Consider the following 24,495-nt stretch of genomic DNA (forward strand, 5'->3'; position numbering starts at 1 on the left):
TCGCTCTGACTAGCCGCAGCGGGCTTTTTTTTTGTGATACTGCTTTGTGTTAAATGACAGCTGAATCAGAACCGCCAAGCAGCCCAGAAGTGATCAGACAGAGACTGACATATGGAAAGGTCACCAATCTCTACGAACAAGCGATAGTGAATAGGGAAGAGTTCCACAGGTGGCAATTCATATTTATAAAAGAGTTTAATCGCCCTTTCTCTCCTACTTGTTGCTCTGCAGCTTACTCCTCCATTTGGGCCGGGAAGCAAAGCACACTTCAGTGCTATGGGTGATATCTCCGCTGTCTCAGGAAACTAACCACACAATCTGTTTGAACACCTTGGCCTAAAGCAAAAAGTCATTGCTTGAAAACCACATAGCTTTGGGGCTCGTATGCGACCTTAAGTCCATTAACAGGCACCTGGCAGCCGAGGGGTATGAAGCCTGATACATTAAAAGGCATTTTACATGCAATTTGTACACGACAAACCATGGAATCTCTTGGAACCCAGGACAAAGGTAGTGGTAGGAGTGGGCGAGCTCACTCATAGTCGTGCATACTACAATGCATAGGAGGTGTCAAGCTGTGATATCAGGAAGATATATGCGCATACAGTCTAAATGCCGGCTCTCCAAAGAAATGTGAAACGCTATACTGCAAATAAAAGCTGACTGGATCTCTGCCCCTCCTTAAACCTACAGTGATGCTCACTGTAGTTAGATTAATACAGACGTGCCAGAAAGTGCTAGCTTTGGGAGGGAGGGGTGGAGGGGGGGAAGCAGGCCACTGACAAGATCGTTGTGTGTAAAAGGCCGCTTTATTGGAAACAGGTGCACATTACAAATTAAAATCCTTGGCCGAAACGCCTTCCAAAACTAGGCCTCACTAAATATAACATGCCTAGCCCCGCCCCCCGCCCCCTCCCCTAAATACCTTCGAGCCCGCCCCCGCCCGTACATTACAACATTACAACAATATAAAAGCATTATAAAACATTATAAAACATTACACTCCTGTATAACCCCCCAACAATCTCTAAATCCAAACCTTCTGTTAACCAAAACTCCCCTGCCTGCCCCTTTTCAGCTATCGGCCCCCAAACTGTGTAACCGAACTAAATTTACCAAACTAACCTTTTCCTGTCGATAACCCCAACTCAACCCCAATCACTCCACCAACTTCCGGTAAAACTGACCAGAAATCACCATAACCCCCGCACAGCACCTGCTCCAAGCGACAAAGTACAAACATAGCAGAACCCCTTGCACATCTGTTCCCACAAAACGCCTGAAAAATGTCGCAAAAAAGGGGGAAAAACTGGAAAAAACGTATACTGAAAACCCCGAAACCCCGAAACGAACAAAGTGGAGAAAAACACCCAAAAACGTGTTTTTTGAGGGAGGGAGGGAGGGGACAAAAAACACGGCACTATCCTCGCTCCCGGCCACCAGGTCACCAAACCTAAAATGGTGGCCGGGGGCGGGCTCCCAAGGTATTTATACCTGGGCAACATTTCGATACATTTGGGCTCTAATTGGGCTGGCTTTGGGCTATCTTTTCCCTACTAGCCAGCCCAAGTTCAAAAACCGCGCGGGGCCCGCAAACCCCTCCCTCCACACGCCCCCTCCCAAACTGCCCGGGGGTGGGGACTCCCTGCGGTCGCCATCCCCCCCCAAGCCCCCCTTGGGAGGGAGGGGTGGAGGGGGGGAAGCAGGCCACTGACAAGATCGTTGTGTGTAAAAGGCCGCTTTATTGGAAACAGGTGCACATTACAAATTAAAATCCTTGGCCGAAACGCCTTCCAAAACTAGGCCTCACTAAATATAACATGCCTAGCCCCGCCCCCCGCCCCCTCCCCTAAATACCTTCGAGCCCGCCCCCGCCCGTACATTACAACATTACAACAATATAAAAGCATTATAAAACATTATAAAACATTACACTCCTGTATAACCCCCCAACAATCTCTAAATCCAAACCTTCTGTTAACCAAAACTCCCCTGCCTGCCCCTTTTCAGCTATCGGCCCCCAAACTGTGTAACCGAACTAAATTTACCAAACTAACCTTTTCCTGTCGATAACCCCAACTCAACCCCAATCACTCCACCAACTTCCGGTAAAACTGACCAGAAATCACCATAACCCCCGCCACCCAGAAAGAGGGGGGCGGTGCAACTACCCTCCCCTCTTTCTGCCCCCCAACAAAAAAGGCTTTAAACACAACGAGCCTGATTCTGCCCCCTCAAGCACCGAGACAAGACCTCCCTGAGCTCCAACAAATAAAGATCCATGCCCAACCTCGACAAATGGACCCCATCTCCCCGAAAAAACTCTACCGCCTCAAACCGGATATCTTTATGAGTGACTCTCCCAAAGCCCAAATCTCGACAAAACCGGGAGATCTCCAAATTCACTTTCCTCCGAGACCTATCAACCGCCCTGGGCTTCAACGCCCCTCTCCACACCCTCCGCGGGACCAATTCTGTCCAGAGAACATGACAACCCGACCACTGCTCTTTCACCAACGCCAAGTCTCTTTTCATGGCTCGCAACAATACCACCCCTTTCACACTACAAAGATCATTCTCCCCCAAGTGAATTAAAAGAATATCCGGGCATTGACCCCTCACCATGGCTTTATTCAGACAGGGGATCAGCTCCCTCCAGAGCATCCCCCCCTTTCCCTTCCATACCAGTCGAAAAAGGCTGCCATTAAAACCCAAACTTTCCCCAAAATAACTTTTGCACGCCTGAACGTGCGCCCACTTGACGAAGGAATGCCCCACAATCCACACCGTCAACTCCCTCGTGTGTGGCCCGGCCACCGAACCTGAAATGAAAAACAAATATGAGACTCACACCAAAGCAGTAGACGCAGGCGCCGAAGGAGGATCCTCCCGTACATATCTGTGAAAGCAGGAAGAGGACCAACGCCCCAAGCGCATTATATCGCCCTGCGACCAACCCCGATTATGCGCCTCAGTCGCTGCCCCAATCCTGAAAGAATGTGTCCCAAACTGCGCGCCATCCAACCCCAACCGCTGCAACCCCTTACGCAGGACCATGCGCAGCTGATAGTCAGAGACGCGCGCCCCGTCTATGTGTTGGAAAACTAACTGGCCCCCGTCCCCCCCCGAGAGCGACCTCCACCGCCTGGCCCAGCGCAGCGGACATGTGCAACTAGGGGATCCCGCCTCCAACCAAACCCCTTTACCAGCCCCCTTCTGATCTGTTTTGGAACTGGCCAACCAAACATGTACGCCAGCGTCCGATATGAAGACATCCTGCCAACAAATACCCCGCTTCAACTTGGCCCCCAGGAGCTCCGAAACCCTGAAAGCTCCGAAAAACATGAAAACCATAAGGGTAGAAAACAATGCAACTTCAAAATCGCCAGTGCAAACTGCAGGCAACACAGCCAGCAAACGAGCCAGCGTCTGCCAGGAAATCGGCAAACGGGACACCCCAGTACCGCCCCGTTCTCTCGCCCACCCTTCCAGCATCCTGCGACCTATTTCCCCAGCAGACGGGGCATAACCCCAAAAAAGCTTCCCCATGAAAGCAACCCCAGCCAACTTCCCTGCGATAGTGACCCGCGACAGACCCTTCTCAATGAGGTCAAGGATAAAATGGACCACATCCTCCGAACTGCGCCCCGGCTCTACCCTCCTACTAGCACCTGACGCCAAAAATTCCTTCCATGCCAATGTGTACGCCGTACGCGTGGAAACCGACAAAGAACCTACCACCAGTTGAAACACCCTGCGTTGCCGACCAACCAGAGGTGCTCCGGCATCGGGGTCGGTGTCCTGTCCGCCTCTGTGGCCAGCCCATGGAATCTCTCCCACTGTGAACGAGACAAAGCATCCGCGATGTCATTGTCCACGCCCGGTACGTGCAAAGCCCTGAATGAAATGTCATAGCGCAAACAGCCCAGCACAAACACCCTCAGTAATTTCAGAATCTGCTCATCCCTGGCCGATTGTCTATTGACTATTTGCACCACCGCCATGTTGTCCACACGGAAAAGCACCTTCTTGTGTTCCAGCTCTTTGCCCCAAATGGTCAAAGCCACCAAAAGTGGGAAGAGTTCCAAAAAGGCAATGCTCCGCCCACCATTCTTCCACTCCCGAGGCCACTGCTCTGCACACCAATGACCCTGCCAGTAGATGCCAAAACCTTCACTGCCCGCCGCATCTGAAAACAGCTGCACATCCCACTGTACATCCTCGTCCCTGGCCAAAGGCACCCCGTTAAATGAGTGCAGGAAAAAGGACCACATCCGCAAATCCTCCTTCACCCCAGCCGACAGGCGCACATGATGATGAGGCAAGTGCCGGCCTGCTAAGGCCCGGCCCAGGCGCCGACAAAAAGTCCGCCCCGCCCGAACCACCCTACAAGCAAAGTTCAGATGGCCTAGCAACACCTGTATTTCCCTCACCGTCACCTTCGGTCGAGCCAACATCTCGTCCAGCAAAACCAACATTTTAGATTTCTTATCCGCGGGCAGCCGGGCCTGCATGGCAACTGAGTCAAGTTCAATGCCCAGGAATGAAATGACCGTATCCGGTCCCATTGTTTTCTCCGGAGCTAAAGGCACCCCCAAATCCCCCATAAGCTCCTGAAACGACTCCAGCGCACGCCGGCACTCCGAAGAGCCCGGCGAGCCCACAAAAAAGAAATCATCCAGATAATGTGTGACCCAGCTGTGACCAGTGCGGTGCGTGAAAAACCACTGCAAAAAAGTGCTGAAGAGCTCGAAAAGAGCACATGACACCGAGCAACCCATGGGTAGCGCCTTATCCACATACCATTCACCCTCAAATTGTATGCCCAACAAAGGCCAGTCATCCGGATGAACCGGGAGCAGCCGGAAAGCCGACTTAATATCGCATTTTGCCATCCCTGCAGCTGCGCCCGCGGCCACAACCAGTGACATAGCGACGTCAACTGATGAGTATGACACCGAAGCCGCGTCTTCGTCGATAAAATCATTGACTGACGACCCTTCAGGCCATGACAAATGCTGAATCAGCCGAAACTGCCCCTCCTCCTTCTTGGGCACCACACCAATAGGGGAAATGATCAAATTAGGAACTGGCCATTCTCCAAACGGGCCTGCCATCCTCCCCTCATGCACTTCCTTACTCAATTTTTCTCGCACCACCAGCTTGTGCTCCGCTGCGGATTTCAAATTATCCGCCCACCTCCTCTGCCGGGGCCCGTGGTACCCCAAACGAAAACCCCACCTGAAACCATCCAAAAGAGTCTGCTTTGCCACCAAGTCCTCGTAGCCATCCAAGGCATCCTGAAGCCGAGCCAATTTAATTGGTGTAGGAGCCCTTTGGCCCAGGACCTTGTGCGCCCCTACCCCCTCGCCCACCCTGTGACTGCTGCGCGCTGCCAGGCAACCCTGCACCTGCTTGCTGCCCTCCTGATGGCCTGACTCCCCAGCAGTTGACGAGGGAGTGCCGCTTGCCGCACTTAGAACACTCGTGTTTGTATTTACAATATTCACGCGTGCACAGGCCCTTGTTGAAATCCCAACAAGCCCCGACCCCAGACTGTGATGCGGCTGAGCCTCCCACCCCACCCCGGGTGGGCTTTCCCTGAAAGGGCCGGTACACTAACGGCAGACCACTAGCCGTAAAAATGGTCTTTCCCCCTGGCGCGGCCCCCATAGTATGTTGCCACAGGTCATTATCCAACTCGCCCCATTTAGCTTCATCATCCCAAGCCATACGTGCTCGAAATTCCTCATCATACTGGGCCCAAGCATAACCCGTACCAGTGAGTTGAGCCTTCCGAATAACGTCCATATACTTAAATATGGCTACGCAGCGCTCAGGAAACTTTTCGCAGTAAACACTAGCATAAATTAAGAACGCCGCCGTCCAGTTCTCGATCGTCAGCGGCACCTTAGGGCGCTTGGCCAGCTCGTACTCTTCCTCTTTAGAACCCTCCTTAGACCTCACCTCCCTGTGTAACAGTTTCAGAATCTCAACATATTCACCCTTCCAAATACGCTCTTTGGTTGCCAGCATTAAATGCGCCCCCAGGGGCTTAGTCACCCCCATATAGGGGAGCTTCTTAATCTTTAGTTCCTTGCTCTGCGGCTTTTCCTTACCATCGCCTGCCTCCGCCTTAGACCCACTCTCCACCTTGGCCCCCGACAATGCTCCCTCCGTCCCCGTACCAACCCCAGTGTCCTTCACATACTTGCCTCTATACAATCTCCCCTCGGACAAACCCCCACCCCCGTCCTCTCCAGACCCCACAGACACCATAATAGGTTTGGCCTGTGTTTTTGCGCTCTCACCTGGCTCTAAGGAGGGTGTGCGGACCGACTCCGACCGCTGCACCGCCCGTGCCGAAGAATCCCTTGGAGGATGCGCCCTCGCTGACGGGCCGTGCTCTCCAGCCGACTTCACCACCACAGACTGTGCAATGGGTGCCGCACCCGGAACCTGAAACAGACTACGAGAAGCATGAGAGTGTCCCCCCACCTCATCACCCCGTATCTCCCCTTCCTCGGGGCTATCCTCATCATAGTCGAGCAGTAATGGCTCCTCCACCATCCGCTCCTCCTCGGCAAAATCCACCCTTCGGGCCTTACCGGACCCTACGTTAGCACCAGCGGCCTCCATGGCCCTATAACCACCTGGCTGGGGAGCCGACTGTACTCGCCGGTCCTCCCCTCTACCACGCTCAACACAAGCATCCAGTTTATCAGAAAAGTCCATCCACCTTGAACGCCGTGACGTTGGGGCCAGCGAGGTCGCGCCTGACCTTCGTGCGCTGACCGCGACGGGATCCCCCGCCGGTACGGAATGTGCCGCGCAAGGCCTCATCCTCCCTTCTCCTCGGCGATAATGGGCCGTACCTTGCCCTACCGAGTCCGCTGCTCTGCCACTTGACCTAACCTGGAAAGAAAAAGTTTGGACTGGTGTGCCAGGAGCAACAAAACCACTGGCTGCCCGCGATCCACTACCCTTCAGCAAGACCGAACCTGCCACACCACTACCTGACGCACTCACTCGTCCCGCTCCCGCATTCAGCGGCGCCACCCTCTCCTCCTCATCCTCGCTCCATTCCAACCGAGCATGACCCAACGCCGACGCCACCTCCTCGCCATAACCTCTCCCCCCAGACAGCGACCGGACTGACCTGGCACGGGCCCGACCGCTCGCCCCATACACTGCCCTCGTCCTGGCTACACCTACCGCTACCTGCCCCAGGGCACCTGACCACCCTGCCGCTCCCTCCCCACCCAGGCTCCTGACACCTTCTGCCCAGGAGGGAAAAATGTCCAGACCCTCGCTCGCAACACCCCCCCCAATTGCCTCCCCGCCCCCGACAAACCAACCTTCCTCCCTAAACTCCCCCCCCCCAAGATCCTCATCAACGGAATGCCAGCCCACCCCTCCTGGGACCTGAAGCTGCTCTGCACTCCTCCGCTCCAAAAACCCCTGCTCCCCAAACCCCTGCTCCCCCTGCCTCCTCAATTCCTGTGCCGAACCCCACCCTTCCACCTGCGCCCATTCTCCCTCCCCCAACGAACTCGCCCCCACCGAACCAACCGCGCCCCCTATGGATGACCCCGGCGAAAACAATAAGGGGCTGACAGGCGCTGCTTCGCCCTGCCCCCCGCACCGCTCGTCCACCACACCCGCCCCAGCATACCCCCCCAAGCCCCTCCACTCCGGCACTGAGCCCCGTGACGGCTCCGGTCCCGCATTCAACCCCCCCGCCCCCCCCGCGACAAACAAGCATTCTCCGACTTCAAAACCGGCAGAACCGGCCGCCAGTGCCGACCCCCGCGCCCATCCAGCCCCTTGCTCTCCACCCGCCGGCCCGCCCACACTCCGCAACGCCTCCTCCTCCCGCGCGCTACCTAACACCACCTCCGGCCCTGACGACGAACGACGCTTCGTGCCGCGCCCGCCCCCGCGTTTACCCACCATCGCAGGCGATGACGCGGAGCGCGCCGACAAACCCGCCCCAGGCCCCGCCGCAGACACCACCCCCGCCTCCCCCGGCACCGTTACCCGACCCGACTGTCCATGACGAGCGGAGACCGCCCTTCTCACACGCGGGCGCCCCCTCTCACTTACCGCAACCTGCCTCGAACGCTTCGGCGAAGTACACGCCGCAACAGCCGCCGCCACTCCGGCCGAGGCCTGCCGCGGGGGCCGCGACGGCCCCGCGACGTCCCCGATCACCAAGTCCATCCTGCCCGCCTCCGATAACAACCGAAGAGCCTCCAGCACTCGGTAATCCTGGGACGACATCACGAACCTTCACACAATCAATAGACACCTCCGACAAAAAACACGGCACTATCCTCGCTCCCGGCCACCAGGTCACCAAACCTAAAATGGTGGCCGGGGGCGGGCTCCCAAGGTATTTATACCTGGGCAACATTTCGATACATTTGGGCTCTAATTGGGCTGGCTTTGGGCTATCTTTTCCCTACTAGCCAGCCCAAGTTCAAAAACCGCGCGGGGCCCGCAAACCCCTCCCTCCACACGCCCCCTCCCAAACTGCCCGGGGGTGGGGACTCCCTGCGGTCGCCATCCCCCCCCAAGCCCCCCTTGTTTTCCTTTCACAATGCAGCACGTTTTCAGCTGAACTGCTAAGGCGATGTGCAGGACAAATGTCGACCCCTGCGGGATGCGGTAACTACATTAATATGCGTTAGTGTAACGCAAGATGCGTGGTACTTGGCAGGATTGCAATAGACTTGATTGAGCCGGGATGTTCTCGATTCTCCACGCCAAATATGACTTTATTTTGGCTATCTCCTGTCTGAAATTGCCTTTGTTTCAATAGTAGTCACTGGGGGAAATACTTTCTCCAGATTGTTTTTTTTTTTAAATCTCTCTCTTTCCTCTTTTAAAATGTTGGCATGTATGAAATATTGCTATATGTTTCAAATTGACTTGGAGTTAAGTAATACATAAAAAATAAGGCATAGTCATGTCCTCCGTCACCTTAAAAGAACAAAGTGCAAACGTTTGGCTGGGAACCCTAAGAATTTTTTTACACGCCACAGTTTGAACTAGTAACTCTACAAAGTTAGCAGTCTAGTTCTTTTTTAAGTTTTCCTAGGCCGTTCTGCACTGTAGCCTGAGTCTCCGTCAAGGATACAGCACTACGCATGCGCCTTCGCAGAATTGTTACACATTTGCAGCAAGCGAGAGACTAATATTTTGGTTATATTGAAGTCAGCGCGCATGCGCGAAAAGCCCGCATGTTACGTAGAGTGCCCTGCTTTTGGTAGGACTGAAATGCAGTGGCGTGCTAATACGCATGCGTGCAATGGGGCACATGCGCAGTATTGACGCCGGGCATTGACATATGGGGAGCTTCAAGTTACGGATCAGCGGCCGCAGGGGAAGAATGGAGGAGCCTGCCCCGGAGGCAGAACAGCCAGCACTCCCGGAGCGCGGCGGAGCCCGGTAGCGAGGCCTGGTGAGTACACAGACACCTTATCAGCATTCCCTCCCACTGCTTTTAACTGCATCAGCGCTGCAGGCATGGGACAAGCCGCCAGCCACTTAAAGTTTATTTACCCGCATCCCAGCTTGACCGGCAGCAGCAGTGTAGAGGGATGGGTGGCTGGGCCCTGAATACTAAAATGTCATGTTTACTATACGCTTCACTTGGCTGCGCCTAAAACAAACCCTAAAGTAAATATTTTCACCCCCTAAGGGGCCCTACCTCAAGCACAAAAAGTTATTTTTTCCCTTAAAGTCACCCAATTCTCCCACTATCCCATGTTTGGTTTTGTAAATGAGGCATCTGTTCCCGATAAGCAGAACATATTTTGGCATATACAGATTTGCAGTTGCAATATTTAACGAAGTGGCAAAGCTGGGATTAAAACCACACAGCCATCGTTCAAGGTCAACAATTTTGCCTCCATGCAGCTGTCAGGTATCTAATATTGCAATTTTTGCTTGATTTGCATTGTGCCTCTGTAGACCTGCATTTACATTGAGGAAAACCAAACTGCATGGATATTTCTAGCCATTAATGTCGATTTAGAGCAGTATGTTATTCCTGCCTGGAAAACATCCATGCCAAATGGACGCCAACAAAAATCTGGTGGTATATCTGTACCCATGCACGCACGAAAAACTTTCAGAGAAGCGAGTTTGTCTAGTTATTTTGTGTTTATGGTTGGAAAATAAAAAATCCTTGAGTAGTTCTGCATCTCTCTTATTGCGGTAACATTGTTTGCCCCAGGGTTTAGTGAGGACATCAAAATAGCCTTATAAGAGCTCATGTTTTCCGGAAGCACATGGACCAGACCGAGGGGGTGGGCATTAATAGCATGTGTAAACCCCATAAAAAAATCCTCATAGACTGGTGTCGCTTGAATCAAGAAGATTGGTAGCCTGTCGTGCGGCATATTACCCGTATTCTGACTGTCCATCCAGAGTGCTCAGGTTTACGGTGGCAGGGAAATTAAACTAATGGATAACCTCCTATCTCAAACACTCACTTAAAGTTAATGTCTGTGCAGTGAAGCCTCATCATGTAAATGATGACTGCTAACCTCGGGACACACTCTCAAAGTGCATCTTTTACAGTGAGTCTCTTCGGATTGGCAAAAGTAAACATCCGCAGGCGGATAATCCTCTCACCTCCAGCACCCGTTTAAAAGTTTATGTTGACGTAGAATCCGCCTGGCAGCAGCAGGGCTATTCCTAATGGTCTGGTTACTCTTACCACCTGGATCGTGCTATGAACGTTCCAGTTTCCAACAAAAACTCCTTAACAAACCGCAGCAAAACCACTGAAGTCATGGGTAGACCTCCTTACCTAAATACAAATTTTGTACACACGACCTACATTAAACTAACTGGCTGCTGTAATGTGCTACACCACGATTCAAGCCGAAAGCCATTAGAAATATAATTGGTTCACATAGTGGTCCCATTGTACCTGCAGAATGTCGGACTTGGCCTTTTTGGCTAAAGTTCTCTAAAACGTTTGTTTTCTCCCTAGACCGTTTTCCTGACATAGAGTTGCCAATTTGGATGCTTTGGGTACTTTGCCACTGCTGATCAGTGTCAAAGTACAAGTGTTCCATGTGTAAAGTGTAATTGTAATTGATTGGTATGTTTGCCTTACTAGTAAAGTCCCTAGTGATGTGCACTGTGTGTGCCAGGGCTAGTAATGCAAAGGTGTGCGGAGAAGGGAAATCCGGCCTGCAGTGTAGGGCCTGCGCGCAGTTTGCTAAGTTAGTATAGTTGTCCTGACAAGTGCAACCACTTGTCAGGCCTTACTTTCCCTTTTGCGTACACAGTGGGCACCCCTGTGGTAGGTCCCGGGTAACCCCTGGGCAGGCTGCAGTGTAAGTAAAAGGCAGGACATATACTGAGGTGTGTGCCATGTCCTGACAGTGAAAACCACTCTGTTTTGTTTTTCACTGGTGAAAGGCCATCCTGCCCATAGGACAGAATGGGGGAGGGTGCGTATTGTTTGTTAGCCTAGTTTCCCATAGGTTTAAAATAGAGAGGTGAAATTTAGTATGTATGAACTCCGTGTCATAACACATCTTTCTATGAAAGTGCTTTTGTCGCTGTGTGTTCAAAAACCACTCTTTTAGAAAGTGGCTGAGTTTTGTGCTTTAAGCATTTCTGTGTGTCTCTGCTGAATGTGGATTGACTGTCTGGATCTGAGAGGTGAGAGGAGCTGGGAGAGGTCTTGACCCAGGGAGGGGTTGAGATGGCACCAGGCTGACCGGCATCTGGAGAGTAGGGGAAGGAGAAGCCCGGGAGGTGAAGAGGCCTGGGTTGCTGCTATAAAACAATTGACCCGTCTCCTGCTGAGGGATTAAGGATCCAGACCCCTGTATCTAAGGGAGAAAGGTGACACTGGGAGGGAGACACCCTCCCAGTGTAGAGCACAACGTACTTCAAAGGCATGTAGGGGTATAACTTTGACAGCTGAGACCCCTGGAATAGAAATGGATTGAGACTGAAAAGGCTTGGGCCCATTTCGTGGTCAAGAGGAACCTCTGCTAAGGAAGGAACAACTGAATCAGTCTTTCAGGCTTGGCCCACGTACCTGCTGGAGTTCACCGCTGCTGCCCTGCCCTGCTGCATTTTCGCCGCTGTCCCTGGGATCCACACGCTGTGTGTCTCCCCTGCTGCCGCCATTTCATCTCGCGGCCGTGAGCAGGGGGAGACTACAGCTCCCAGCCTCCCTAGCGCCCGCTGACATCATCTACGCGCCCGGAGGCGCTTAAAAGTTCACGGCTCCCTCCGCGTCGCGGGACGCGCGCGGGCGGCGCCGGGCTAAGCCCGAACAAAGGGCGGGCCCTCTGAGGCCCTCAGAGGACAGAAGAGACTGGACTGGGCCACGGACCTTGTATGTATATAATACAGTCCCTGTAAAGTTTCTATACTTCGTTGTGTAACGTGGTTTGCTGCAGGGTCTCAGCGAAGTTAGCTGGTTGTATACTCCCCGGGAAAAACCTGCCTGGTTCCAAGGATTATCGTTAGGGTTGCTAATATGTCTAATATATCTAAGGTCAAGACGAATAAACCTACTAAGGGGGCTGGTTCTATGGATAGCTATCTGGTGCAAAAGGTGACTCAAATCAACAACACCCGCAGAGCTTCCCTAGGGCGGGGTAATGATTCTGCCGGGTGTGTTGAATTATCGTCTCCTCTGGTAGTCACAGCTCCTATAGATGGACTGGACGGGGGAAGCGGGGCTGCTGTAATTATTGCAGCACAAACACACATAGATCAGATTACAGACGACCCTGAAGTTGTATCTGAACTAACAGAGGCTGAGTCATCTCCCTTATCATCTCTATCGCCCCAGCAAAGACCAATAAGACTGTGTAGGAAGGTGCAAGCTAAGCGCATGGGCAATCATTGTAAGAGTAAAACTGGGAGGGGCAATAAAGTCTCTAACAGTGGGGGATTGCAAAAGAATCAAGGAGATGGTAGTGGCATGGGCGGATTGAGTTCTAATATCGCCCCTGAACCATTAACACTCCTATTTCACTCACTGGAGGGAAAATTAGAGGCAAAAATTGTAGAGTTAATGCAGCCATTGCTAACCAAATTAGATACTATGGCCTCAGAAGTAGAAAGACTAGGAGGTTTGTTAAAATCCCACCTGGCTGGAGCATCAGGCAAATTAGATGCAGCAAATGTTAGACCAACTGTGGATGGTCTGGGATCATCAAAAGGAAGTATATCCAATATTCATTTAAACAGGCAGATTAACAAACAGAACACAGTGGCTGTTGCTGATCCTGTCTTATCGGATCCCACGGCACTGCAGAATACCATTAATACGGGATCTCCTGAGGGAAACTTGACCCATACCCACATAAAGAAAAATCGTCATGTAAATCTTCCCCCTGATTGCGCACCTTATGTGGCTGTACTTACGAATGTCCCTCCCATTCAGCCCCATGCACATCAGGTGTCTGAAGAAAATCACGACTCTTTAAAGAATAGGACGGTTTTCTGGCTTAACAAGAATTGTGGGTTTCCCGTTAAGTATGCAGACCAAATATTAACAACAAGAAGGGTGAGCTGGATTGGATCATCTAGCAAGACAATAAATGGTGACTGCATTATTATTAATTTTAGGCATCCTCAGCATGCTGCTACAGTTCTACTCAGAGCTGCTGCATTGGCCAACACTCCCAACAGTATTTGTATACGTCCACTGGGGTTTTTTTATTCCCACTTTATCAGAAATCCACCAACCCCTGGCCCATTTAGATCACGTATACCATCACAGTCACTGCCTCCCAATGAGGAATATGTTCATAATGTGGGGTTACAGAGAGGTAACGGTTTTAATATTGCAACCCACAACAGATTTGATGTCCTCTCGGGATTGGAGCTATGTGACTGACAGGAGGTTTCTGGTGGGCAGGAAACTCGTGGCTTAATGGATAGGGATTGTTCGGTATGTATTTTGGCTGCCAATTAACTCTAATAATATAATTTCTTGGAACATTGCGGGTCTTGGTTCCAAAATGGAGGATTGCAATTGGATTGAGTATATTAAAAAGTACCAAATTATCTGTTTACAGGAAACTTGGTCAATCGACTGTAATTACTTCCTGGAAGGGTATAAGGCCTACTACGTACCGGCAGTAGCAACTAACAGGGGTAGACCTAAGGGGGGCTTGGTTGTGTTTATATCTATAGTTTTAGGTTGTAAGGTTCGGAGAATCACAACAAACCACACTGGCATTATTGGTTTAGTTTTAAATGGAGATAACTGTATGGCCGGTCTGGTCAATTTTTATAATTCCACTAATTGTAGTACCAACTCTAGTCAAATAGTTACATTGCATTCCTTTATTAGTAACTCTATGAAGGGTTGTCTTTATAATCTCATGGTGGTCGGGGATTTTAATGTTCATCCCTGTGGAGACCCTCTTTTTAAAATGAATACAGAATTTAATTGCCCGGACTGTGAGAATTTCCATTTTGAGCACACAACTGAGGGGGAACACCTTAATGATATGCTTAATGAGTTAGAATTAACTCCTATGATGGCATTGATGGCCCCAAATAAGCGCTTTGATACCCCAACGTTTAAGGGGAATGGTAGGGCAACTTTTATAGATTTTATTTTGTTAACATCTGTAATGCAGTCTTTTGTGGGATTCTTCTCTATTGAAGTCAGTGAATTCAGTGACCACAATCCTCTCACTGCTCTTATGAGGGGTCCACTGATAGCAAAAGAAAGAGTGGAACCCCTTATCGGTAGGGTGAATACCACTGATGGCAGACGCCGTCTGAGATGGTCCATGGTAACCCCTGATCAGCTGTATACCAAAATAAAAACTACTTGCGCTGACGAAATTTCGTTATGCACACAAGTGGATGCACCCCCAAACACTGTCCTAAATGCCTTCAACTGTTTAGCGGTAAAGGTATCTCAATTACTATCAGCACCTATAAAAAATTCGGGCTCCTTAAAAGGTCCAAGGTGGTTTAACAAGGATTGCTCTTTGGCAGCTAAAAATCTAAGAGCAGCATTGTCATCCAAGCCTAGGATAAAAGCTGATGTCCAGCAATGTAGAATGACCTATAAAAAAACTATTGCAAGACATAAGGAATTTCTCAGGGAAGAGGCGTGGCTAGCGATCTTAGATCCTGCCACCCTTGGAAGTAGTACAGCTTTCTGGGCCTTGATGAGAAAACCATTTCTGACACAGGACCCGGGAAATGGTACTGAAAGTTATATATCTAAGGAGGAGTGGGAAGTGCACTTCAAAAAACTATACTGCTGTACAGAGGACATGGATATTAGTACTGACTGTAGCAAAACTGGTGTACAGATTGTTTTTAATAGAGCTGAAGTTTTGGAGGGCATACAGGGAATTACAGGTGGAAAAGCTCCCGGCCCGGACGGGATCCCCCCTGATTTATATAAATCTGATCCTAGCTTTTGGGCACCGATTCTAGAGTCAGTTTTTAATGCAGCGGTAAAAGAAGGATGTCCACGGTCTTGGGGTGTTTCCACAATTGTCCCAGTTTTTAAAAAGGGTGACAGGGGCAGCCCACACTGCTATCGGCCGATCTCTTTATTAGATTCTATGGTCAAGATTGTAGGAAGAATTGTACTGCAAAGACTGGTAGAGTGGGTGGAGGTAAAGAACATTGTCTCCCTCGCAGTACGGATTTTGTAAAGGCCGATCAACAACTACTCAATGCCTTAACCTCTTCCTGATCTTAAGTAAATATACCATAATACAGAAAGGTACCATTCATCTTGCCTTTATGGACTTGTCTTCAGCGTTTGACTGTGTCAACCGGTGTAAGCTGTGGCAGTCCATGAGGTCAAAAGGGGTTGATAGCGGTTTGGTTGATTTTTTGGTCGCCCTACACTACAATACCAGTGCCAATGTGAGATATTCCCTGGATTTGAGTGTATCTAACAATTTTAGTATTGGAAAGGGTGTCCGGCAGGGCTGTATCCTGGCCCCCTTTCTTTTTAACTTTTATATTAATGACTTAGATGGGGTGTTACAAGATGTTCATGCTGACTGTCCTAGAGTTGGTAGACGAGGAATTCCAATACTTCTTTATGCAGATGATGCAGTACTTTTATCTAGGACCGAGAGGGGATTGCAATCATTGTTAACAGCATTTAACACATTTATGAGAGACAGAGACCTCTTGGTAAATAACACCAAATCTTTTGTATTACAAGTTGGTCAGCAACCTAGAAAACCCTTCCAATTTAGGATTGGCGGAGAAATAATCCCCTTAACTAAAACATTTTCTTACCTAGGAGTCCTCTTCGACACAAAATTAAATTGGGAACCTCATCTTGCAAAGAAAAAAGGTGAAATGGCGAGGGTTAATGCATCAATATTTAATTTTGCATCTAAATTGGGGAAAAAGCCAATCTGCGCTATGATGAAATTGTACAATGTTAAGTCTGTGGCAACTGTATCCTATGGTAGTGAACTTTGGGGGTATGTTAATGGAGAGCAATTACAGATTGTTGAAAATCGTTTTATGAAGCGTTTATTGTGTGTCCCATCTGGTACGGCTAATTTTGCTGTCCACGAGGAGTTGGGGTCCCAATACATATGTGATTTGCTTTCCTTACGCCCTTTGATGTTTTGGCTTAAAATTTGGCTAAATGAGAACATACCCCTAACACACTTAATCATGAAGGACTTTTTGTCTCTGGACAAGGCACTGAGCTCTCCTTGGCTAAGCTATCTAAAATCAAATTTTGACAAACTTGGTCGCCCTGAACTCTTTTCAAAACCTCAATCAATTACAAGGGGAGATCTGGAGCAAACTAAACAATCATTTCTGTGGGGAAAAAAGGTTATGAGAGAAGAGGTGGAGCTCCAGAAACCAAGTGTGAGAAAGCTTGTTATGCTTAAGACCACCGTGGCCATCGAACCATATTTGGAAGGGTCTTTTTCTTCACACGAGAAATTCTTACTGACCAGATTTAGGTTTAATCAATTCCATCATCTGCTTATTCGACCGAAATGTGATATTTTTAACAAATTGGCAGCGCCCTGCGGCTGCGACGGAAAGTCTCCGCAGGATATGCTGCATTTTATCTTTTTATGTAAATTTTATGAATTTCCTCGTAAATTATATTTAGTGACTCTTTTAAAAAAACTTGGTTTTAAACAAATCAGACCGGCTCTTTTGTACTTGCAGCTTTTGCACAGTGACAGTGTTCTCCAAATTAAGGAATTTTTAAAACTTTGTATTAGATTGAGAAACTGCCTGGACCAGTGAAACCATGCCCCTCGTTTTGTGTCCATACTCTGATAGTACTGTACTTTTTTTGTATTGAAAAGGTTGGTTGTTTTTATGTGATAATGAATTGTACATTTTATGTATGTCTTTTATGGTTAGCAATAACCGACATAAAGATTTTTGACCAACTGAAGAGACTGCTGGGAAGGACCGACCCTTGCTTCGAGATCTGTGATCTGGGGCTGGTCTGCAGTTTGCTGTTTTAACCAAGGAAGAGGCTGTTGAGACTGTGCTTCGTGTGCGGGGTCCCCCTGCTTGAAGAAGACTGTGCTGTGTCTTGTTACCCCAAGGGCCCGAGGTGAGCTGGCTCCCTGTTTGGAAACACAGGAACATTAAAGTTTCCGGCGACGTTTCAAGCGACGCCGTGGGTGAGTGTTGTAGCAGCTTGAGACTCTCGGAAGCTGTGCCCTGTGATCTTGGACACACGGAGAAGTGCGACTCGGACGCGGTGGGTGCGTGTTGTGGTGACCCACAGGCGTTGGTGAAGAGTGCCTGGTCAGCATGTTCATCGGAGGTGAAGTGAGACTCTGATGCGCAGGGTGCATGTCGTGGTGTACCGCCGGCACTGGTGAAGAGTGCCTGGTCAGCGGGTGCATCGGAGGTGAAGGTAGTCCCGGACGCACAGGTTGCGTGCCGTGGTGCACAGGAGGCATTGGCGAGGAGCGCCTGGTCAACGCGTGCATTGGAAGTGGAGTGAGTCTCGGACGCGCAGGGTGTGTGTCGGGGTGCACCGAGGTGCTGGTGAAGATCGCCTGGTCATCGAGTGCACCGGAGGAGAAGTGAGGCTCGGACAAGTTGAGCGTGTCAGGGTGTGGCCGAAGGCGTTGGTGAAGAGCGCCTGGCTATCGGGGCACCGGAGTTGGAGTAAGTCTCAGTGAAGCAGTGTGCGTGCTTTGGTGCAACCTGGGGCTGTGAAGGTGATCGGCTGAACATTGTGTGCACCGGAAGAAAGTGAGTCTCTGCAGCGTGGTGTGCATATCTTGGTTCCAACTGAAACCGCAGGAAGGAGTGCCTGGTGAACGGGCACTCGGAGTCGACATGAAGTCCCATCAGCGTTGTGTGTGTGGCTTCGTGCCAGAGGAGACCCGGAGGGTGCTGTGGTGAAAGTGCACCTGGAGTAACGTAATCTCGGAGGTGTGGGGTACGTGTGCCCTGCGGCCACCTGAGACCTTCCTAACAGTCGCAGCCCGGAGGAGCTGAGCTGCCAGGCCTAGCCGCTGAGGCTTCTTAGTCCTTCTGGCGACGTGACCCTTTGCTTCGGCTCAGATTGGGGCCCGTACTGACCAAAGGAGTGGCAGTACTGGGGCCCGAGTGAGAAGCTGTACTTTAGGTCATCGTTGATACATGTAGGGGGAAACTGTTATCGAAGAGGCTGTCGTAATACACATTGCCAATATTGCTGCTAACGAACTGCCGGACTGTCTTAGGACGCCTGACATTATTTCTGCATAACGAAGTACACGATTGTAGTGCTACGCATTGCATTATTTCTCCCTTGCAAAGTACAGGATTGTAGCTACGCATTGCATTATTCCTTAATTGCAAAGTGCATGATTGTAGCGGTGTGCATTGCATTATTTCTTCATTGCAAAGTACGTGATTGGGGTGTGATGCATTGCATTATTTCTCCTTTGCCCAGCACAGGATTGTATCGATACGCAGCGCACTATTGTTTGTCCATTGCAACGTGTGTGATTCTAGCTTTGCGACCAGCACAGCATTTTGAAAGCGGTGGTTGGGATTTGAACCTACCAGCCAGCCGGAACAAATATCACCCTTTATTGTATGTTGACTTTTATATCGTGTGGTCTAATTGTATATCTTTTTATATTAAGTTTATACTCGTTTTTATCAAACTCGTGTGGAGTCCATTTGTGGCATCACCAGTGGGTTGCTGTGGGTGTGGTTGCACATACTGTACACTCGTGCCTTGGAGATAGGCCTGGCTGCTCGTGCCAAGCTACTAAGGGGGTGAGCAGGGCTATCTCAAACGGTGTCCTTACTTGGCCTAACGTTGAGTAAGGAGTCCCGGGTCGCGCATTTGTGACAGTGGTGCGTGACTGGGACTCCGGCTTCCAACACAGAACAAGAGTAATTGATAGATCGTTAACTCAAACATACCCAGACTACCTTCTCACTCAATATAGATTTGGACTAGTAGTTTGTAAAAATTGATTGAAAGTTATTCTTAGCACATGTTCTACTGTACTGTCAGTATCTCATGTGTTGGCGATATGTATATTGCCATCATGGGTCTTGCTGTATCATTGCTTCCAATTTCCTATGTTAACATTTGTGCTACGTTTTAGTGTACCATGGCCTATCTCTGAGAATTCTGTGTTCTTAATATTCTTGTGCCAAGTGGATTGAAGTTGAGGATAGACCAAAGGTAGATGAAGTCAGATATGTAGGACCTGTTTCGACTGCAGGAGTTGGATGCACCAGGATTCATAGACACTCTTCAAGTTTCTCTCGCCTTGTTTCCCATGTTGCCTCCAAATTGAACCTTGCAAGACATTACCAGAGGAGATGATCTTTTATTTTGGAGGTGGCTGGGAGGGTGAAGTGACCAGTTGTTCAACACAACTTCTGGATGCTGTATCTGTGTTGCATTTGTTAATGCTAGAGCGGTTGTATGTATTCGCAGTTGCTGCCAGCAGTCCTGTCACAAATTGATTAGTACACACGTCCTGTGTTCTGAATCCAGCAGCCCACAAATACTCAGTCAGTCACTTGTATACATGGATAATGGACAATGCAACATTGTATTTCGCACACACTGCACACCTTCAGCATTTATCCAGGGTTGGGGGGTTACATGGGGAAATGCAAGTTTTTGTGGCTTATTACAGGGGAGGAACGGAGAAGAGTTTTATCTCTGGGTGTCCCATCTGCCATCAGAGAGTTTGTCAAGAGAGGCTGGGCAAAAGCAAGATGATTAGCTTTTGCTGAGCTGTCTCTTAAAGATGATATTTTAATGAGGGGGAGAAACATGTTCTCCCCCTGTGTTATGGAATACATTTTGACTTTTGGAAATAAGGGTCACCTGGGAATGACCGTGAGTAGACTTAGAGAATGTGGCCTAACGGCTAGGGCGGCCGACTGCGGAGCTGGGGAACCGGGTTCAAGTCTCGGCAGGGAGGCTCAACATTCTTTGCAAATCACTTAATCTCCCCGTGCCTAACCAAAAAGAATGTGTCCGTCTGTAACGTAACTGGTGCTCATGGAAAGCGCTCTGATACCTTCGGGTCTAGTTTGCGCTATATAAAAGTCCACAAAAAAAATTATATTGAAAAATGACCAATTGAGACCCCTTCTGATACTTGCTAATTAAAAATTTTCTTTAGAAGGCCTTTAGAAACCCATGAGATCTGTTTTCGGATTCAGGCCAGTGTCCCTGTATATGAGCATTTTAATTATCCTAAATAAATGTTCAGTGGCTTAGTGCAATAGCTGTGTAACACACAAGAGAGTGGACATGAAATATGTGAATATAATCAAGGGGGTTTATAGCAGTGCACATTGCCTGACATATGGATATTTTCCATCTTCCTCAAACGTAGTCCATTCTAACATTTCCACTTCAACATCAAGCCAAAAGTTAATAGTTCATCTGCATGCTTAAGTAGTGTGGAAACTATATCTTTGTTAATAACAGAATCTTTGCCCTGAAAACTGTTTTGCCATCAGAAAAGTGTGCAGAAGATGCAGCAGTAAATTACATTTTGTATGTGTGTGTCGTGATAGCAGAAGTAGAGTAGCAGCTGTCAAGAAGGATGTAGACAAGTTTTCAAATAAAGGGTGCCGAGTGTGGAATTTCCAGAGGATATCCAAGCAAGACTGAACCCTGATATTCTTTCAGATTTATGGAAGTACAATTGAGGTCATTGGTTATATGTAGGCTGATATTAGGTTTCCAGATTGGCTAATGAAGATTATAGTCTGTGTAACTACTTGGGAACCACCTGTTCTGGTATGTGCGCACCAATATGATGAGGTATGATCATCAATCCAAGAGCATGGTCATAAGTCGTGCTGATGGTATGGATATTTTGACGATGGTTTCAGATGGTATTATCCAACTGTTGGAAGCCTCTGCTTGGCTTTCCCCTATTGTTATAACACAGACAGCTGTTGAGTTTCTGTGGACTTGCTGTGTCTCCACCAGAATATGGTCATGGACTCTCCCTCCCTCCCCCCCCCCACCTTTCATTAGGTCGATCTTAGCTCAGCACGCATGCGCTGCTCCAGGAAAAGGCCTCTTGGAATCACTTCAGACTTTAGGCAAACTCGTGCACGTAGTGTTCAATTTTCTACACATGCTATTGGCCCTTGCGTGTGGCTTTCAAAAATGAAAGCATGCAATTGGCCAAAGGCGGGTGCATGTCCCACCTTTTCTGAAAATGTTTACTTCCACAGGGTGTAGCTGTCGGGAGCGAGCAGCGGCATGCAGCGTGCCATCTGTTGTGGATCCTATTTCATTTCAAGACCTTGCAGCTTTCCTTACAAGGTGCGTCCCCTCCACCCCGGCCAAGGGACAGATCCCACTGGCACAAGAGTGCGCGCTTCTTTTTCCAGCACTCGCATTTCATCTGTGTCAGCACTGTCTTCCTGCACCGTTATCTTTGTATTAGTATGTTATTGTCAAGACATTTGCTGGCCTCTATAGTCTCCTCTTTTTCGGTACCATCTTAAAAATTGACCGTGCCTTTTAACATTAGCGTTTTTTCATCACAGTGGTGCGTACTTCCTTTCACACCTCTGACCAGGTGTAATGCGTGCTACCTTTGACATCTCTGCATAGTGCACAGCTGTGGTGCGTGTTTCCTTTCCCCACATTGCTTTTGGTGCTCGTTCGATCCAGGGGCGTAACGCAGGCCCTTGCTGGGGGCTTTGAGCCGGTGTCTGCCAGTGCGCACATGGGCACTTAATTATTAGCACTTACTTTTTGTGTGTGCGCTTGCTGGCACCGGCTGCTAAATAATGCCTCTGCTTAGATGTGGTGCATGCTATCTTTCACATCCCTGCACTGTGTACAGCTGTAGTGTGTGCTTCCTTTCCCCCAATTGCACAGTACACAGCTTAAAAATTAACTGCACCTTTTAACATTCATGTTTTTTCGCCACCGTGGTGCGCGCTTCCTTTCACACCTCTGCGCAGCTGTGGTGTGTGCTACCTTTGACATCTCTGCAAAGTGCACAGCTGTGGTACATCATCACCTCTGCACCAGCGCAGCACCAGATTTGCATTACTAAGCACCACTTAAACACAAACACAGCACCAACAAAGTATCCCTCAGTACTACCTCAACATCACTCAGCACCACCTCAGCATCACTAAGCAGCACCTCTGCATCACTAAGCAGCACCTCTGCATCACTCCGCACCACCTAAGCACCTTATCACCACATAACAATATTTGCATCAACACAGTAACACCTCATCCGTTGCACCATCACCACCAGTGCAGCAACAAGTCATCATCCGCACAGCACTACCTCAGATGCACTGCAGCAACACCTCATTATCAACACAGCACCATCTCCGCATTAGCACAGCACCACCTCCACATCAGTGCACCACCACCCGTGCAACACCAGCTCAACACTTGCACAGCCTCACACCAGCAGCGAACCAATGCAGCACCACTTCAGCATCAATACAGCAACACCTCGACACAGAACAAAAACAACATCACTTGGCACCTCATAAACACAAATTCAGCTACACAACATCGGCATAACTCATCACCACAACATCATTCTGCACCACCTCAGCATCACTCGGCACCACCTCAGCATCACTCAGTACCACCTATGTATCATTCAGCATCACCTCGGAACCAGCGCACCACCACTCCAGCATCACCTCAATATCATTCCAGGTCACTCTTCACTACTCCTATCTAATTAAAATACTATTTCACAACATCCACCCTCCTGTTGTTTATATCCTACACCTAACAATAAACTATAACAAAAATTAATCGCAACAAGCAAGGAAAAATGACAGCATTGCATAAACAAATAAACTAGAACACATTTTTTGTATTAATTTTGGTTTTTAGTACAATAATTCAGTTGTGTATATGTTTTTTGGGTTAGATATAAGGTGACAGAAATAGTAATACTTTTTGCATTATAACGTATACGTTTTTAACATGCTGCACAACATTCACAATGCTCTACAACACATATTTAAAAAAAAAAGTTAACAAAGCCAATAGCTCTGTCTAAACACTTATAACGCCCCAAAGGCGAGACCTATTGGCTATGCCAATGCTTGTTTTTAGGTCTCGCCTGATCCAGCGCATGCGATGATCTGGCGAGACATATAGTGAGTGTGGGCTTTAGAAATGCGACCACAAGCTTCTGCTTGTGGCCTAAAGCTTTCTGTTACGCACGCGTGCACAGCCGCCATCTGGCTTCCCATCTCTTCCTCATTAAGCGCATCGCGGGCACCCTTAATGCGTGTTTTTATTGCTTTGTTTATGTGATGGAGATACATTGCATTTGGCAGAACATTTCTGGGGCCGTACTGCATGAAATACGCCAGGTGGCGCTAACGTGTTTTACAGAGCACCATACAGCATTACATATAGTGACATTATAGCGCTATTCAGCGCTGCTTGAGACACAGTTCTCCAAAATGTCTCAAATGTAAAATACTTCTTTAGATGTACTGACACTATACAGAGATCTGGTAAGTCCTCTTGCACACTGCCCCTTTGTGCAATCCTGCTTCAGAGACAGGGGGACTCCACAAATACTCAATACTGTTTCGGATGCACTGTCCTGTACAGGGTTTTTTTCTCATTCTCTCTTGTGACACTTATCACATTATACCAATATATTTTAATTTAGCATTGAGGCTGCATTAATGCACAAGCAGGTAATACCACTCTAGATGCACGGTATCAGCTCTGCACAGTCATTTACAAAACTCGTATCCATGTGTAGGGACAGACTACTACTCCGGTGACTTCCTCTCAACGCAAAAATGCAGATTATCATTTCTGGGACACTGAACCCCGCTGCTCAGTCACTTCAGTTCTGCTGCACCTCTCTCCAAATATCCCTGCTTTGTGTATCTGTGTCCCTCTGCACGGTTTCAGAATCTTGCAGATTAATACAGTGTGCCCGAAACAGCTGATATTTCAGATTAACGCACTAAGACCCAGAGGCACCTTCTTGACCAGGTGAGACAT

At 48.9% G+C, this 24,495-nt stretch overlaps 1 protein-coding gene across 4 annotated transcripts in view; it reads left to right on the top strand.

Moving 5' to 3' along the window:
* Positions 1-9,306: 9,306 nt before the first annotated feature.
* Positions 9,307-24,495, top strand: part of TJAP1 (tight junction associated protein 1) — a 352,145-nt gene continuing 336,956 nt past the window's right edge. The window contains exon 1 of one of the 4 annotated variants that reach the window (XM_085610311.1): positions 9,307-9,466. The gene's annotated coding sequence lies outside the window, so the exon portion shown is untranslated. The remainder of the gene's footprint in view (positions 9,467-24,495) is intronic. The other 3 variants (XM_085610316.1, XM_085610312.1, XM_085610314.1) reach the window with 3 other exon arrangements.

This window comes from Triturus cristatus, chromosome 6 (genome assembly GCF_964204655.1).
Source record: "Triturus cristatus chromosome 6, aTriCri1.1, whole genome shotgun sequence".
NCBI classification, from domain to species: domain Eukaryota; kingdom Metazoa; phylum Chordata; class Amphibia; order Caudata; family Salamandridae; genus Triturus; species Triturus cristatus.